We start from the raw sequence: 18,622 nt of genomic DNA, 5'->3' as shown, positions 1-18,622 counted from the left end.
TAACCGTTAAACCATGGAGATGGAGTGAGCCAACAATCTAGTGAAATAAATAATTATTTATTTATTTAATTAAGCAATAAACTGATTAAAAATATAACATCCCTTACAGCTAAATATATTACAACTAACAAAACCTGTATTTAAAAAACAGAAAGTTTATCAATAACTCAGAGATAATTTAAAAGAAATAAAACAACTTTAAAAGAGATCACATAGGTTTTAACTTTACAAACGGTAAATTTATTTTTGCAATTACAGTGCATCAGTACTATTTTTGTTTTAATAAAAGTACGAGAAATACTAATTCAAGCATATTTTAACTCAGTTCTTATAAATATTATTAACACGGAGTTAGCGACTTGTATATGTTATATATTTGAAATATTACAATCTAAGTTCAAGAGTCTAAATACGTATAGCCAGAAAACCACCGGACAGCGATACATCGGAAAAGTTCATTGACCTCATTAATATTTGAGACTGTGCAATGTTCTACCGTTTGTAAAAAGAAAATCCTTGCTGAAATTTTCCGACGGGGCGGTGGCGTGAAGACTGAAAATCGTCAGTCGCTCTTCGTCCGTGGCGGTGAATGAACGAGCTTGCGGAGTATTTTCTCTTGCGATCTTATAATTATCAGTGACTTGGATTTAGTGGTTATGAGTACAGTGTTGTGATCTGTTTGTTTGTTTTTCTCATCTTTATCAGGTGAGCGATTAACAAACTCTAGCCTACAAATATTACCTTGTTTTGGTTCTTTCGAAAGTCACTTTATTTTTAAGAAAAACATTTATTTCGAATGATTTGAAGATTTATTTATTTTTTACGATGTTTATTAAAAAGTACTAAGATCTTTTATAAGTGATGATAGACATGAGGTCTAAATGGAAGCATGTTTTTAAGTTGACGGAATACCTAAAAAATTTAAGTTATTTCTAAAAAGATTAATTTTCTGTTTTTAACATTACTATAATATTAATATTAAAATTAATAAATCACTTATAGACCATCCCAAATTAGAGCGTGTATGTATATTAAGAATTTATTTAGTTTTAAATATTTCCTTACATAACTTTTTTAATAAATATCTTAGATACTAAAAAAAACAAAAAGAACAAAACTTCATAATATTATTGACCTTATACTTTCTTAGCTACAACTAGTGTTGAGACTTGCTTTCAAGTCAACATAAGAGGTGAATTGCTAGGTGAGGCCGGGATAAGCTCTTTTTTACCAAGCATTTTTTCTATAATTAGCTGACTTATTGTAAGTTAATACTTTTAGTATCTAAGATTTTTTTTCTGTTTGACTTCTGTCTGACAGGTGCGTATTAAAAGTTACTTATGTTTTGTCAATAGTAGACCAAATACGACGCCATAAATCATTTTTACAATATTAATATGAGTAAGCTAGCTTAGTCTTTTATTGGTTGAAAAAAATATAACGGCATTTATTTTTAAGTTGACTAACAAAATGTTATATGGATATTTATAGCCTACTTGTTCAGTAGTGTCGAAAGTAGTCGAGGTGGATACAAGAATTAAATAAGGATGAATATAAAAAAAACACCACACAGGTAGTCTGTTATTGAATTTTCGTAGTAGTCTGTGGGGAAAGAAGGTTTTATTGCCTGGAATAAAATATTTGGTTTTGACAACACAGTACGCGGACCGCAGGTCTGTTGTCCCTATTCTTGTTGTGTATTGCACCATTTATCTCTTGCCCGCAACATTCTCGATCTTTCTATTCATATTTCGTATACCGAAGATCATGAGCTGTTCTGGAATATTATGAATATCCATTTACTTGTACTTGTCTTGTACATTATGTATTAGTAACAAATATTGATAAGTTTGATACAGACGGCGCAAGTATAAAAGATGAGTTGAATGTGAATGTCCCTGGATGTTTCAGGCAACTTTTCCTTCTCACCGTGTTTGTCGTTACAGGCTTTTGCGTTTAATATGACATAACTTCGCCTTTTCCACGTTTATAATTTTTATAATAAATTTTCCTCGTCAAAATTTTTATTAATACCAAGATTATATTTTCAATTGCTGTAGCGTTACATTAATTTGATTTCATTGAAATACAATTTTCGTTCAGTGTCAATTATTTGTATAGATCTATACGTAAAACGCCAGCTCGGACGCATAGAGTATTAGGCTTTGTATAAAGGTTTATCGTTAATGTCATTGACTAATTCGATCTCAATTCATACCTTGATATTGCAAGAGCTTTGCCCAATAAGTCCAGGTCCAAGCAGACTCTTAGACAGTTAAAAAATGCTGCACTTTTACTTTTAGGTTTAATCGGCTTAACTTAAAATTAAAAATTACATTTTAATTAAAGCCGTTAGTAAAACCGAGCCAGTGGACTCATAGTAGCCAGTAGTATAAGCAACATAACTTCAATTGTCTAATCATATAAAAAAATAGTTAAAAAATTATTCTCAACTAACGCAGTTCCAATAAAATGGTTGTGAACATGTTCTCCCTAAAGATCGTATGAATTAAACTGAATCACCGAGCCTCACTTGTGTGTTGGGGTTCTTACGTAACGTCTGTTCTTTTGGAAAGAACGTTACTTTTTAATTGTATAAATTATTTATTAAAAGACAGTATCATTACCACGATTTCTGTCATTTGAAATGTCAAGATGTCTTAATAACATTCACATTTATAGCCAATAAAATAATTTTCTTTAAAAGCATAAGTGTTTTTTATAACAGGGGACAAAATCACCTGATATTAAGTGATACCACCGCCCATAGATACTCACATTTGCCTAAGGACTCGCAAGTGCGTTTTGGCCTTTAAAGAATTGATACGCTCTTGAAGGATCTTAAGTCGAATTGTTTTGGTATTCTTCAGTGGGCAGCTGGTTCCACAATTCCACACAGTGGTGATGCGCGGCAAAAACTTTGTCAAAGACGTTTATCCCAAATATTATATAGAAATCCTTTTTTTATATAAAACAGGGGGCAAACGGGCAGGAGGCTCTCCTGATGTTAAGTGATACTGCCGCCCATAGACACTCTCAATGCCAGACGGCTCGCGAGTGCGTTGCCGGCCTTTTAAGAATTGGTACGCTCTTTTCTTGAAGGACCCTAGGTCGAATTTGCTCGGAAATACCTCAGTGGGCAGCTGGTTCCACATAGCGGGGTTGCGCGGCAAAAATTGCCTTGGAAAACGCTCAGTCGTGGAACGGCGGAAGTCGAGGTGATACGGGTGGAATAATGTAAATAATTCTTTTGAACATTTGTCTATGTTAGTATATATATATCTATAGTATGACGTATCATCCAACTGTGAGTATTGCTCAAACGATTGTAAAAGAGTTTGTAACTGATTAAAAATCCGCAACTTACCGTTATTCATATAAACAATTATAATAGACTTAATAGTTATAAATGTCCATAGAGACCCGAGCGACTCCTTTACTCTACTTGACTCCATGGGTTTGTCAAGACTATGAGACATGTGAGGCTCGCGTATTTATCGATTTATGGTTTCTATAATAAGCAATAAAGCATTACATTATTTCACACAAAAACTTTTATATACCAACGAGCAGATCGGACAGCCGTCCTGTAGACACGTCTTACATACATAAATAACTATGTAATAATACAAATCATTACTACTTGACACACAAAATTTTATCAAAATCTGTCCAGTCGTTTGGGAGTTTAATTACGAACGCATGCACAATAGATTTATATATATACCAACTGTTTATTTTCTGTATTGATAAGTTATATATACCGACCGCAGCGTCATGCGATGTGTGAATCTAAACCATCCAGGACGCACCCCAAACGTAAAATTTTTTTTTTATTTAAATCGGTCCAGCCGACAAAAGAGTTCAGTGACATACACACGTACAGTATAATTATATATAAAGATAATTAATTTGCACGCACTATTAACAGTTACAAAACACAGAAAACACGATAAAAGATTACGTAGAAACAACAAAAATGTTGTTGAATGTGTCGCAAATTTGAAATTATGTTATTTAAACCAATCGTAATATAATTTGACATTTGCGACACATACACAACATTCCTTCATCCTTCAGTTCGTTTTAAGTCAATTAACAAAATTTCTATTAAAGAGAGCCCCAGACATTTGCCTGGCGTGCTACAGTCTATGAAAACCAAAACAAAAATAATGAAAAAAGAATTTGCGTGTTTATTAATTCACTGTATTCAATGCGCGGAATTGTTCTCAATATTGATTGACTGATGAATAGATAATAGACAATATGTTTCGGAGTGTATCGAAACGCGTTTTAGAATAGGTATAATTACAATTATGTGGTATGAGTGCCTAACGTAAGTCCAGATATTAGATTAATTCAATACACTTACAACATTGATTGATTGATGGGAGTATATTATGAGGGCAAACATCAGGATGCTATTTAAAGTCTCAGAATGTTCAGATAGATACTGACGATGTCAAGTTACTATAATCTATAAAATCTCGTAATTAAATAAAATTGATTTTAATGACAAGTTATTATAAAACAGTTAACTAAATGATATTTTCTATTATTGATAGCGGCAAATAACAGCCCCTGTTGGTAACCCAAGATCAATAATTGTTTTCACTAAAGACAAATTAGCCTAAAAGCAGCTCGAACTTTAGAGAATGATTAATGAACTAGAGTCACTACTTGACCTGAAGGGTTTACAGACAAAGCTTATTATGTAAATGGATTATTAATCTTTGATTAAAAGATTCCAAGTTTGTCCTTAATGCTGATTACTTCATACATAGTCTCCCAAGAGGTGCTATAAAATGCAAGCTTACAAAGTTTCCTCAGCATATCTTAAGAGGAGTCTCGTAAAGTGTACAGGCTGTTTCTGTATTTACTACATTTTACTGATATGTGAAGTGATTTTATCTGGTTAAATATATAAACATTCTTATAGTGTAGATATATTTTAGTTATTAAATATTCGTTATACTAAAACTGATAAAAAGACATAACATAAACAATGAGAGATACAATCACTTACCGCTAATAACGATCTTTTACAGGCAACCCTTTTAGCGGAAACATAGCATAACGTGCAAGAAATGTCAACCATATTAACAAACATAAAAAGTAACAAGGAAAAATTATACTATTACAAACTAAAATCTAAAATGTTAAGCTAACATATTTATTTATTTATTAATTGGAAGATGTCTCAAGAATTTTTGTCACTAGCAGTATATAGTAAAAGAGGAATTTGGTGTCGAATCTCTGAAAATATTTTATTAAATCATACTACAAAAAAAATTATGCCACTAGATTTTTTACAAATCTAATATAGGCAAACCCTATATAGTCTTAATCTTAGGTTACATCTTTTGACCATTTTTATAAAGACAAGGAGCCAAGCTGGTTTCCTCACGGCATTCTCCGTAGGCGCAACTATTAAGAGCGTCAAACGACACGAGATTTGAAAGACGCAAGTTTCTCTTGCTAAGCACTTCTCTCATTATTACTAAGAAATCTTTGACCTTTAGATTTTTCCATTTAGGTAGCATGCTTATTATGTTTCTCTTATTTGTTATATTTAAAAGTATAATATACTCTGAGTAAAATATGCTGTGTTTAATATTTATCATTTCTTCGCTTTTCACATTTCTCCACTCTGTATCTTATGAATAATATATCTTTGTAGGAATTGGTACTTCAAGATATTTGTTTAATTCTTTTGAACGTTCCGATTTGGGTTTTGTATGTGTAGGAGTTGAGCTAAACTGTTTTTAATATTGATGGTATTAAATTGCAGCTTATATTTATACAGCACATGGCTTAGACCCTAGTGGAGTCAGAGCGTGATTTTCATTCCTGAGATGTAGTGTAGTCGAACCCCGAAGAAAAGCATCGATAGGAAAGCGGCATACCTTAAACCCAAAACGGCGACTGGCACAGTAGGCTGATTACTTTCATATAAGAAAATCTAATTATAACGGTACAAAAATCTGAGGATCTTAAAAGTTTGTTATTTTTATTAAATAAAGAAAACATACCGAACTTAAAATAATTACCTAAAGTAAAAAAAAATCAATGGCGCTACAACCTTTTTAAGTCTCGGGCTCAGATTTATGTATCCGTTTGATGATCACTTGTTAATCTAATAGAAAGAAAGAAAAACTTTATTATACGCAATGTACAGGATATTTAGGTAAAGTAAAGTGAACTAGCCCCCACACTAGGATTACCTGTGTTGTGGGCAGCAAGTCTCTCCTTTTTAATATATAAACTGTATTCCTTTATGATATCTACATAAGACAAATTTATACTTAATATATTTTTGCACAATAAGAATATTTTCTGTATCGGCATAGGATAGGTTGACAAGATATTCTTTGAGATTTTTAGTAAGTGTGTAATGTGAGTTTTTAAATGTTGGTGATAATTTTGTTTTTAAGTGATGAAAGATGAAAGGGCCTTGGAAGGGGCGAAAGCGTTGGGCGAAGAATGTGCTTTTTTGGGTTGTTTATATATAAATCAAAGTTAAATGATTTGTTCCTTTTTGTTCTCCTTCACCGTTCGAGCGAATATTAAACGCGCACAATGGTATTTCAAAACACCATATGTATTTAATATTTTATATGTTAAATTATTTGAATTTGATAATATGTTTGTATGTATGATCTACTTAGGCGTCCAAGATGACACGTGTACGTGAGATAAATTTCGCAAGTAAAGTATCCGCAAATATCTCTCGGAAACTGAAAGTCACATCAAGATTTTTCCAGATTACATCAGATATATTTCAACATGGATAAGATTTATCTTAACGATCTAAGGCTGGCAACGCACTTGCGTGCATTCTAGCAATGTGAGTGTCCATGGGCAGTGGTATCATTTAAACATTTATTACATCCAAAAAGTCTTTTAACAAAATTGTTTCAAGGTTTTTGAGACAGTTATATCAATTTCTATTTTCTCTCTCTCTTTCTCGTCTTCTTTAAGTGTATGATATTATTATATTTAATACTAGTACACGAGGACCTTTTGACCCATCTGACATGAAAAACACGGGCAATTTGACTTCTGTTATTTTTTACTTGCTGCTGCTGTTTTTCACTTTCTCTTTAATTGTCAACCGAAGTACAGAATGCTATATAGCCCTACAGAATACAATCTCCTATATTACCATCTTATTAAAATCCATGTTTGGCATTAGACGTGGAAATATGCATGTGTAAAGACTCTTTTTTTATACTCACCGTTTTCAACTATGGTCGAACTTCTTATTTCCCTAAATTTGTTCCACGGTAGGTGTTTTCCTCTCTTTCATCTACGTAATGTTTATACGATATCTGTTTACCTAGGTCTATAATTCCAATTCCAGCTGAAGTGAATTTTGAATCTACAGAGGCCTTATTAGGCTACGCTATGAATCCGAGATACCAGAATCTTACACAGACACAACGCACGCTTATAACAACTCTTAGCCACTTACATACTTAATGTCTTATAAGACTTGTGTTTGATTAGTTGTAACACTAAACCTACGTTTTCTCAAAAAACTTTTTTACTAGCGACATATGAATTTTGTCACAACCTATTTGTCATGAATAAAGTTTTTATTACTATTAATATATGATGGAACGTTAACTAGAAGGAAATGGGTAGGAGAAAATATGACTAAACTAAAAGATACGCAAAATTCCCAAAGGTGAAAAAGGATGCGACAATTTATAACTTTTTGTCGTAAAAATGGCAGGTAAACGTGTCGTCATAAAGTTTTTATGTCACCATTAAAATAGTTGAGATATTCGAAAATTCGTCGTTTTTATTTCATGTTGTATTTTTGTGGATTTCATATTTGTGAGTGTGTTTCTGTGGGACTCAACTTTGATATTTTCTACTCCGCTAACCAGGTGAGCTATACCAATTAAAACCACTTTGGGTACGATCTTCGGAAATAATGCGAGTTCATGGTTACGTAACTCAATTACATTTGAATATAAAATTGTAGGTATCTAATAATACCCGATAATTGCTCTCTTTATATATAAATAATATATTGATAAACATAAATATAGGTATAATACAAAACATTTTTTTTAATAGCTAAAATATACTACACTACACTTTAGACAAGGCCGGAGACCTTTATGTTATGCATGGTATATATTTTTTTTGAATTCATATATAATTTTTAAATACACATCCTATATAGTTAAAATAATATGTAGAAACATAGAAGTATTAAACGCAGTGCAAAGTTTAGCTCCGGTAAAGTTGTGATGCGGTTACTTCAGTCATATTTACCACAGAAGTTGGGTAAATTGTGTTTCTAAATTCTATCTGGAACTGATTGCGATCCTGACGCCTAACTTAGCCATTTCGATATATTTATGTATTATTGTTTTCTATTTTTACAGTAATTGAATACTTATACAGTAGAAAACTTATATCGAATACTGAATAAAACTTACAGATCGAACAATAGTAAACACTTTAAAATAAATCACTGTTGCTATTAACATGCTCTCAGAATGAAAATAAAAATATATTTTTTATTAAATGTAACTTGCTGGAACAATTTAAAATTAAGATCATCTATGTAACTCTTTGTAGTTACAAAGATGCAAGGAACGAAGATAGTATCAAATAGCGAGTTCTTCGTTCTGTCTGTATCCTTCTCTGTATCATGTTTGTTAAGCTCACCCAAAATACAAACGCCACTTAGAATAAAATAAATTTAAAAAAAAACGCATTGGATTATCCGGATCCTTTAAAAAGTGTCGGGGCCTTTTTTGTCAGGTAGGCATAATAAATTAGTAAGTGGATGTTGGGGCAATGCGCGAAGATTAAGCTAGGGTAGGTCATGTACGGTTAGATGCAGCCCTTGTACGGTGTGTTCCAGGAACATCTGACTCCTCTGATTCAGGAGAAATTAAAAAAAGAGGACAAACGCGGCCTTCTTGCGAACGCCGGCTACGTGTTTTCGGATGGACATGCCGCTAACGAGCGTGACGCCTAGATAGTTGACGGACTTTGGCCACGGGGTGGCGTTGATAGATTCTATTAATATATTTAGATGTAGTTAATAAATAAATGAATTATTTCTTTGTGTCGTTTTTGATGCGACTTTAATGTCAAAAGTTTAGTTGGAATTAATCATTAAATTGTGGAGTATTTTTATATATTAAGGGTTTAATATTATATGTAAGATTTTTTGTATACAACACCACACGGTTGGCAAATATTTCTGTCCCGATAATAAGCATCTTGTAACTTTATCTTAATGGCACATATTTAAAAAAATGTGCGCGTGTACTAGTGTACACACGTAAGAAGTGAAACTTAGCTCATTTTTCGAAAAATGATCTACTGTATGCAACTTTACAGAAATTGGTTGAATTAGATAAAGTTTAAAAAAAGGCTTTTATCATCATAGACATGAATGCAAATAATACAATTATTTCATTTTATCTTACTAATACTAAGATTATTACAGAATTTCATAAATAGTAATAGAATTTTTACTATCTTTGTTATCGTTATTTTTGTTATTTATGGCTTCGAATCTCTTCGAATCAACTGTGGTGGGGAACAAACAACAAACAAACAAGGAAAAGATGGCGCGTAACCAAAAAATGTGACATAAAGAAGTTTCACTACAAAAGTATTACCGAGCCTTTTTGGATTATATAAATTAAATATTAACGTTTCTTTAAGGATCCATATTGAAGGAAACGATGGGCGGGTCTCGTTAAAAATTCAAGCATTAGGCTTTGACGCGTTGTGTAAATTTACGAAAATTTAAGCTTACATCCTAAGTATCAAATGAAATTTAACGCATAAAAAATATTCCTCCCTCCATATTAAAAATATATAAAGTGAATGCATATTATAATGAAATAAAACGGCCTTTTTTCCTAAAAACTTTTACATATATATACAATTTAAAATTTACTAATATAACAAAATTTTAATATATAATAATACAAAATGAATCTTACTCAATCCTTACAACTAAGGACCTCATTACGAGAAAAGGCCTCCAGACCAGAAAAAATTCTAAGAGATCAATATTCACATTTCTTTTTCCGGATGGACCAAGCCAAACCGTTATGGTGTGTAATTACATAATAATGTACAAAGTATTTATGTAATTAGTAATATTTTCTTTTAATCATAACTAAAACTATCATACTAGGCAAGTTTAACGGATACTCCACGGTCTCTGTAACGAATAGCTATCAACACGAACTGTCATTTTCATACGAATTTAGTTTTCGACTTTCTACATACGCTACTGTCGAGGCATCTTGACTAAGGCTGCTAATAAATATATAAACAAAAAAACCATGACATTTATGGAAAGTATTGAGCGTAAGAAAAGTAAAACAATTATTCTAAAGAGGAGGAAGGTCTAGAAATTGTGACTGCCATGAATGTCGACGTAATGTCGTAAATGTCGCAAGAAACACAATTTTGTTACTAATTAGATATAATGATTGATCCATTTCTATCAACATCTTTGAGCAGTTAGTAATATTATTACTTACAACTTTGAATTATTCCCCGTCTATATCTATACGTAATATATAAGTTACATATATTGGATACATGTATCGTATACTTCGTTAATTAATAATAATAACGAAGTTTTATTTTACTGCGTGCTGAACCTGCGTAAATATTGTTACGAAGACGGGTCGACTGCAATGTTTCTAGATTTTTCCACTAGTTAGAGAACTTTTCAGCAAGCTGTAATATGATTTCTGACCGTTTCAGGAGAGGGTCAATCACATATTAGAAAATTGTAATTTTCATAATGTTACCCTAGTTTTCAGGAAGCTGAAACCTTTTTTCAGTCGGTTTCAGAACATGTGTAGTCGAGTAGTGCAGTTTTCAGGAGACCCGTTTTCAGGCGTTTTCAGGCCTAGTTATACCCCTTTGGTGAAGGAATATTCTAGACCGAACTTTCTAGGTGTGAGACAAGGACGAAATGATACGAGAGAGAGAGAGAGAAGATCAGAACTTTCTCGAAACTAGACGAGCACTCTAGAACGCCGTACGACAAGGACGGAGCAACGTGCGAAAGAGACAAAGAGTGCGAACGTTCTAGAATTGTGCAATCGCTACTCAGTAGCAAGCCCGCCTAGAAAGTTCTCGAATATTGTTTAGAATTATTCCCAGGGATATATAAGCGAGCCGAAACGCGACTAGTCACTTAGTTTTGAATGCGATAACAAGAGCGAAACACCGAAGCAATAAAGTGCGAATAAAGTGAATATAAGTGATAAAGTACTGTGTGAAGTGTGTATAAGTGAAGTAATTAGTGACTGTGTTTTTGTGTGTTATTAGTGAATCTCTGCGGTTAATTTGTGCCCATAAATTCCTCATTGATTTACCAAGAAATAAACCCTTGAATAAATCTACGGCATTTTCTATCCGATCCCCTAGCTCGTAACATTTTGGTGTCAGAAGTGGGATAGAAACATGCCAATTACTCCAAGGGAGAATCAAGAGGAGTCTGTGGCAGAGTCTTCAGCTGCGGAGGGAGTGCAGACAAGGGCGCAATCAGCACGCGACGCCGCCCGGCGACAAAGTTTCGATGCAAACCGCGGGATGGGTGAAAGTAACGATGGCAACATCCTCCTTGCTCTGCAGCAAATGATGGAAGCACAGGCACGCCGTCAAGAAGAACAGACACGACAAATGATGGAAGAACAAGCACGCCGTCAGGAAGAACAGGCACGCCGTCAGGAAGAACAGGCACGCCGTCAGGAAGAACAGACACGCCAAATGATTGAAGAACAGACACGCCGGCAAGAAGAACAGGCATGCCGTCAGGAAGAACAGGCACGCCGTCAAGAAGAACAGGCACGCCGTCAAGAAGAACAGGCACGCCGTCAAGAAGAACAGGCACGCCGTCAGGAAGAACAGACAAAACAAATGATGGAAGAACAGGCACGCCGTCAAGAAGAACAGGCACGCCGTCAAGACGAACATACACGCCAAATGATGGAAGAACAGGCTCAGACACGTCGCATGATAGAGGAGCAGGCACGACGTCAAGAGGAGCAGGCTCGCCGTATAGGAGAAAAACTTTGTGACCTGAAAATACAGGTAGATGAAAAGATTGAGAATTTGGAATCCAAGCAGGATAAACGTATCCTTGGATTAGAAAATGAAATCCAATGCCTGAAGACCTCTGGTGTTGTCACGACTGTAGCACCACCTGGAAATGTGAAAGTGCCTCCCTTTGATGGTACATCTTCTTGGGGCGCGTACAAGCTTCAATTTGAGACTGTAGCACAGTCAAACGGGTGGACTGACGATCAAGCAGTTACCGCCCTTATTCTGGGATTGCGAGACGAAGCCCTCTCCATATTAGATACCAAGAAAGGTAAGGTGACGTTGAAGCAACTGCTAGATGCCCTGGAATCACGGTATGGAGACGCACATTTAGAGCACGTTTACAGGGCTCAATTGAAAGATAGAATACAGCAGACAAATGAAAGTTTGCAAAAATGGGGACTTGAAATAGAGAAGCTGGTAAGGAAGGCCTACGCATCCTCACCAGATGTTGCAGACAAGATGCTGGTTCAAGCTTTTGTCGACGGTATTCGAGACCGTGAAATTCGAATGGCTGTGAACCTCGGTCACCATAAGGAAATTAAGGATGCTCTTGCCCATGCGTTGGAGGTGGAAGCATTTTGCAAGGATCATCGACCTAACCGCATTAGGGCTGTCACGGAAAAACCAAGTACCCAACGTGGACCCACCTGTTACCTCTGTGGGGAAATAGGGCATATGAGGTTTTCATGCCCTAAAAAAGATCTCAGAGGCGAAATAAAGACTAGACGTGGGGAACCGGAAGCAGCGGGTGTGACTGCCGCTGAACAGCGGCAGGGAAACGAGTAGAAGCCAGGACCACGGGGCGGGTGCTGGCCGGTTCTGTAAGGAAGGCCCCAAAAGTTATGATCACTCAAACTCAGGATGGGAATACCATTGTTATCGACGGAGAAGTAAACGGATGTAGGTGTGAGTTAACCCTTGATACTGGAGCTTCCCGGACAGTAATTAGATACCAACTTCTGAAGTCATTTTACAAAAGCCTTTCTGGTGGAAATGTAGAGCTCCTTACAGCTACTGGTCAGCACATAACCGTTCGAGGGGAAGGTATCGCTACCTTCAAGATTGGGGGAAGATCATACAGACATAAAGTTGTTCTTGCTGACATAGTAGATGACTGTATAATCGGTTTGGACTTTATGAAGTTCTATAAATGTAAGATAGATCTAGAAAAAGGAATGTTCAAGTGTAGAGATGAGGTAGTTTCTCTAAAAGGTAATACATTGAAGGGAGGGTACGACGTCTATAGATCTATCACTGAAAATAGTACAGTTAGTAAACGAGATATAGTTCAAGAAGTATTAGAGGGCTGTAAGGAAACCTTGTCGAAAGGAGAAATGTTGAAAGCAAAGGAACTATTAAAGTCATTTTCAGACATGTTTGCTACACACGATGGAGATCTAGGAAGGACAGGTGTAGTTAAACATCGAATTGAGACTGGAACCGAAAGACCGATACGTTTGCGACCGCGACGAGTACCTGTCGCATATGAAAAAAATATAGACAAGATGATTGCGGAAATGTCAAACCATAATGTCATCGAATCATCTTCCAGCCCTTGGTGCTCTCCAGTAGTTTTAGTCAAGAAAAAGGATAACAGTTTAAGGTTCTGCGTCGACTACCGTCGTCTTAACGATATCACAAAGAAGGACAGTTACCCCTTACCTAGAATAGATGACACCTTGGATACCTTAAGTGGGGCAAAATGGTTTACAACTTTAGACTTGAAAAGTGGGTACTGGCAAGTGGAGATAGACCCAAGTCATAAAGAGAAGACAGCGTTCTCAACTGGAAAAGGACTATGGCAGTTTAAAGTTATGCCGTTTGGGCTTTGCAATGCGCCTGCTACCTTTGAAAGACTAATGGAGAAAGTACTGTCAGGACTGATAGGACAAGCCTGCTTAGTGTACTTGGATGATGTAGTCATCATTGGGAGAAATTTTGAAGATCACATACGGAATCTGCAACGGGTGCTCACCAGACTTCATAAAGCCAACCTGAAATTAAGTCCAAAGAAATGTTTATTTTTCAAAAGAGAAGTGAGCTACTTGGGTCACATTATATCTCAGGACGGAGTTCGAACAGATCCCGAGAAGATAGTGGCGGTGAAGGAATGGCCAGTACCTAAAGATAAAACTGAAGTCCGTGCTTTCTTAGGTTTATGCTCTTACTACCGAAGATTCGTGAAAAATTTCGCGGATATTGCAAAACCTCTTCACAAACTCACTGAAGAGAAGAGGAAATTCACATGGGATGGAGAGTGTGAAGTTGCATTTAATGAGCTCAAGAACCGACTATGTGCGACTCCGATACTAGGATACCCGGAACATGATGGCGAATATGTGGTAGATACAGATGCCAGTGGAATTGGCATCGGAGGTGTACTATCACAGGTAAAAGGTGAGCGCGAGGAAGTAATAGCCTACTTCAGCAAGTCGTTATCGAAACCAGAACGAAACTACTGTGTCACTCGGAGGGAACTACTGGCTGTTGTGAAGACGCTGCAGCATTTTAGTAAATACTTACTAGGTCGCAAGTTCCGTCTTAGAACAGATCATGCTGCCTTAAAATGGCTACTTCAGTTCAAGAACCCAGAAGGACAAGTGGCTCGATGGATCGAACAATTGCAAGAGTATGACTTTGCTACTGAACATCGCAAGGGTAGAGCACACGGGAACGCAGATGCATTGTCTCGTAGGCCATGTGAGGAAGACTGTAAACATTGTACAAGACACGAAGGTAGAGAGGTTGCCCATGTGAGGATACTAAGAACGGATACCATTAGTCCAGATTGGTGTGGTAAATTAATTCAGGAAGAGCAACAACAAGACTCTGATATTAAACCAATTCTGGACTGGATGAAATCTTCAGCTATAAAGCCGCGATGGAATGATGTTGCATCTACTAGTACCACGACCAAGAGTTACTGGGCTCAATGGGATAGCTTAGTTCTCCATAATGGGGTGTTATGTCGCAAATGGGAAAACGCTCGTGGGGATGCATCTCATCTACAGTTAGTTGTGCCAAGAGCCAAGATTCGCAACATATTGGAAATGTTTCATGACGGCTCATCAGGCGGACACTTAGGTGTAAAAAGGACTCTTTTGAAAATTAAAGAGAGATTTTATTGGATACATTGCCGCGAAGATGTAGAAGACTGGATTCGGAAATGTAAAGCTTGTGCAGCTGTTAAAGGCCCACAGTCGAGAACTAGAGCGAGTATGAAGAAATACAATGTCGGAGCTCCATGGGAGAGGATAGCAGTTGACATAGCTGGACCATTTCCGTTAACAGAAAAAGGAAATAAGTACATCATGGTTGTTATGGATTATTTTACGAAGTGGCCCGAAGTATTCCCTATTCCCAATCAAGAGGCAGTTACAGTAGCTGAGATACTTGTAAATGACGTATTCTCTAGATTTGGAGTACCTTTGGAAATGCACAGTGATCAGGGAAGAAATTTTGAGTCTCTACTATTTCAAGAATTGTGCCGATTAATGGGAATTCATAAGACGCGGACTACTCCATATCACCCACAGTCAGATGGAATGGTGGAACGCTTCAATCAAACTTTGGAAAGGCACTTGGCAAAACTGGTGGACAACCATCAAAAAGACTGGGACAAGTATATTCCATTATTTCTAATGTCATACCGGTCTGCGGTTCATGAAACCACAAATGTTACTCCTGCTTTAGCCATGTTTGGGAGACAACTTAGATTACCAGCGGATATTGTAACTGGGCGACCACCTGACACACCGGAGAGTGTTACAGAATATGCTGCGGATCTGCGTAATAAACTGGACGAAATCCATGAACACGTACGAGCATCACAAAGTAAAATAAGTGAGACTACGAAGATTAGGTATGACAGAAAGACGAATCACATAGAATTTAAAGAAGGCTCGCAAGTATGGCTCCATAACCCAACAAAACGAAAAGGCAAATCACCAAAGCTTCAAGCTGACTGGGATGGTCCATACACGATAGTCACGAAGATAAATGACGTTACCTATCGCATAAAGAAAGTGGGTGGTTTAAGGAGCAAACCGAAAGTCGTTCACATAAATCGATTGGCTCCCTATAAAGGATGTAATGATGCTCGGGACGAGCATGTCTAAGGAAGGGGTAGTGTTACGAAGACGGGTCGACTGCAATGTTTCTAGATTTTTCCACTAGTTAGAGAACTTTTCAGCAAGCTGTAATATGATTTCTGACCGTTTCAGGAGAGGGTCAATCACATATTAGAAAATTGTAATTTTCATAATGTTACCCTAGTTTTCAGGAAGCTGAAACCTTTTTTCAGTCGGTTTCAGAACATGTGTAGTCGAGTAGTGCAGTTTTCAGGAGACCCGTTTTCAGGCGTTTTCAGGCCTAGTTATACCCCTTTGGTGAAGGAATATTCTAGACCGAACTTTCTAGGTGTGAGACAAGGACGAAATGATACGAGAGAGAGAGAGAGAAGATCAGAACTTTCTCGAAACTAGACGAGCACTCTAGAACGCCGTACGACAAGGACGGAGCAACGTGCGAAAGAGACAAAGAGTGCGAACGTTCTAGAATTGTGCAATCGCTACTCAGTAGCAAGCCCGCCTAGAAAGTTCTCGAATATTGTTTAGAATTATTCCCAGGGATATATAAGCGAGCCGAAACGCGACTAGTCACTTAGTTTTGAATGCGATAACAAGAGCGAAACACCGAAGCAATAAAGTGCGAATAAAGTGAATATAAGTGATAAAGTACTGTGTGAAGTGTGTATAAGTGAAGTAATTAGTGACTGTGTTTTTGTGTGTTATTAGTGAATCTCTGCGGTTAATTTGTGCCCATAAATTCCTCATTGATTTACCAAGAAATAAACCCTTGAATAAATCTACGGCATTTTCTATCCGATCCCCTAGCTCGTAACAATATGTTAATATCATTTATAATATAACGCTTGACTTGATAGCCCAAATGACACGCCCAATGATTTCATTTGGTCTGATCAAAGTTCTAAAATGATGTGGTGAGTGGTGTGAAGCTAAAGAATTTGTTTAAGGTTTTAGTACATTGTACTAAATCATCATTAGTTTACATCATTTTATTATTTATTTTCAATAAAACCGAAAACTCATTTTCTGCTGCACTGATATAGGAGTTTTTTATGAGATCCTGGTTGTGCTTTGTTTTTTTGGATGAATAGTGGATTGATATTAATGGATTGGTGAAACGGGATTATTCCAGTGGTAAATGACTATTGATTCTTTTGTTTTAAATGTGTGCGTGTTATAGTGTATACACGTAAGAAGTGAAACTTCTTTATGACCTTATTTTTTCAAAAATGATCTACTATATGCAACTTTACAGAAATTGGTTAAATAAAGTTAAATAAGATAAAGTTTAACAAAAGGCTTTTATTATCACAGACATGAATACAAACAATACAATTATTTAGTTTTACCTTATTACTACTAAGATTATTACAGAATTTAATTAATTGTAATAGAATTATTACATCATTGTTATCGTTAGTATATATTTTTGTTATTAATGGCTTCGAATACCTTCGAATCAACCGTGGTAGGGACAAGAAAAAGATGGCGCGTAACCCAAAAATGTGACGGTAATTTTTTTTCCAACGCCGATAAAAAAATCTCACTTAAATTTTTAGCATTACTTCACTCAATTATCTAAACATTATTTTTACGGTGAAAAACATGTTAGGGAAACTCTTTATCATAAAGAATTGGCAACATGAGTCAGACATAGGCTGAATGAAACATTATAAATACAAAAGCAGAAATTGTCTTCTAAAAATAGCTTATTGATTTCATATTAAATTCTTCGTAGACTCGCAAAGTACTAAATGGGGCAAGCAAATTCTTGGCGATAATGAGGCAAAGCTAACACTTAAAACATAAATAAACCTGTCCAATGCTACAAATGGGACAAACAAATCAATTATTAAGCTAGCTCTGACATGTTTGGACATTTTGACGTTGACATGTGAACAGTTGCGGACAGGCCAGACGAGCATTGTGTGTCCGTGGTTGGATAAATGTTTCTGGTTGCAACAAATAAAACCATAACATAACTTTAAGTGTTGATACAATTATTGGACGTATTGGGTTAAATTTGGTTGACGAAAAAATTAAATATAAATCTTAAATAAATTTAAAGTTCTTCGTCTCTTGCATATGTAAGGCATTAAGTAATCATTATCATGTTTAATAATGTCAAGTGAAGCATGGCCTGATGGTACAAGTTCCTCGTACGACTACACTTGACATTAAAAATAAGTGTGTATAAGTGTCTCTTGCGAGTTCTTGTCACCCGCTCTATGCCCTTGATCTTAAGTTTAGATTAGCTTACAAGTAACATAAGTTGAATGTAATTATAACAGACTGTTACGATTTGTGGGACTGTCTAGAAATTTACAGTATTAAAAAAATATATGTGCGTGTACTAGTGTACACTCGTAAGAAGTAAAACTTCTTTTTGACCTTATTTTTCGAAAAATGATCTACTATAT

At 35.9% G+C, this 18,622-nt stretch overlaps 1 protein-coding gene across 3 annotated transcripts in view; it reads left to right on the top strand.

Annotated features, from left to right (window-relative positions):
• Window positions 1–583: 583 nt before the first annotated feature.
• The window catches only part of LOC123720073 (sex peptide receptor), a 167,902-nt gene continuing 149,863 nt past the window's right edge, over window positions 584–18,622 (top strand). For all 3 annotated transcript variants that reach the window (XM_045676531.1, XM_045676532.1, XM_045676530.1), the window contains exon 1: window positions 584–705. The gene's annotated coding sequence lies outside the window, so the exon portion shown is untranslated. The remainder of the gene's footprint in view (window positions 706–18,622) is intronic.

The sequence above is a fragment of the Pieris brassicae genome, chromosome 2 (genome assembly GCF_905147105.1).
Source record: "Pieris brassicae chromosome 2, ilPieBrab1.1, whole genome shotgun sequence".
In the NCBI taxonomy this organism is placed as follows: Eukaryota; Metazoa; Arthropoda; class Insecta; order Lepidoptera; family Pieridae; genus Pieris; species Pieris brassicae.
This window is presented reverse-complemented; position numbering and strand designations above follow the sequence as displayed.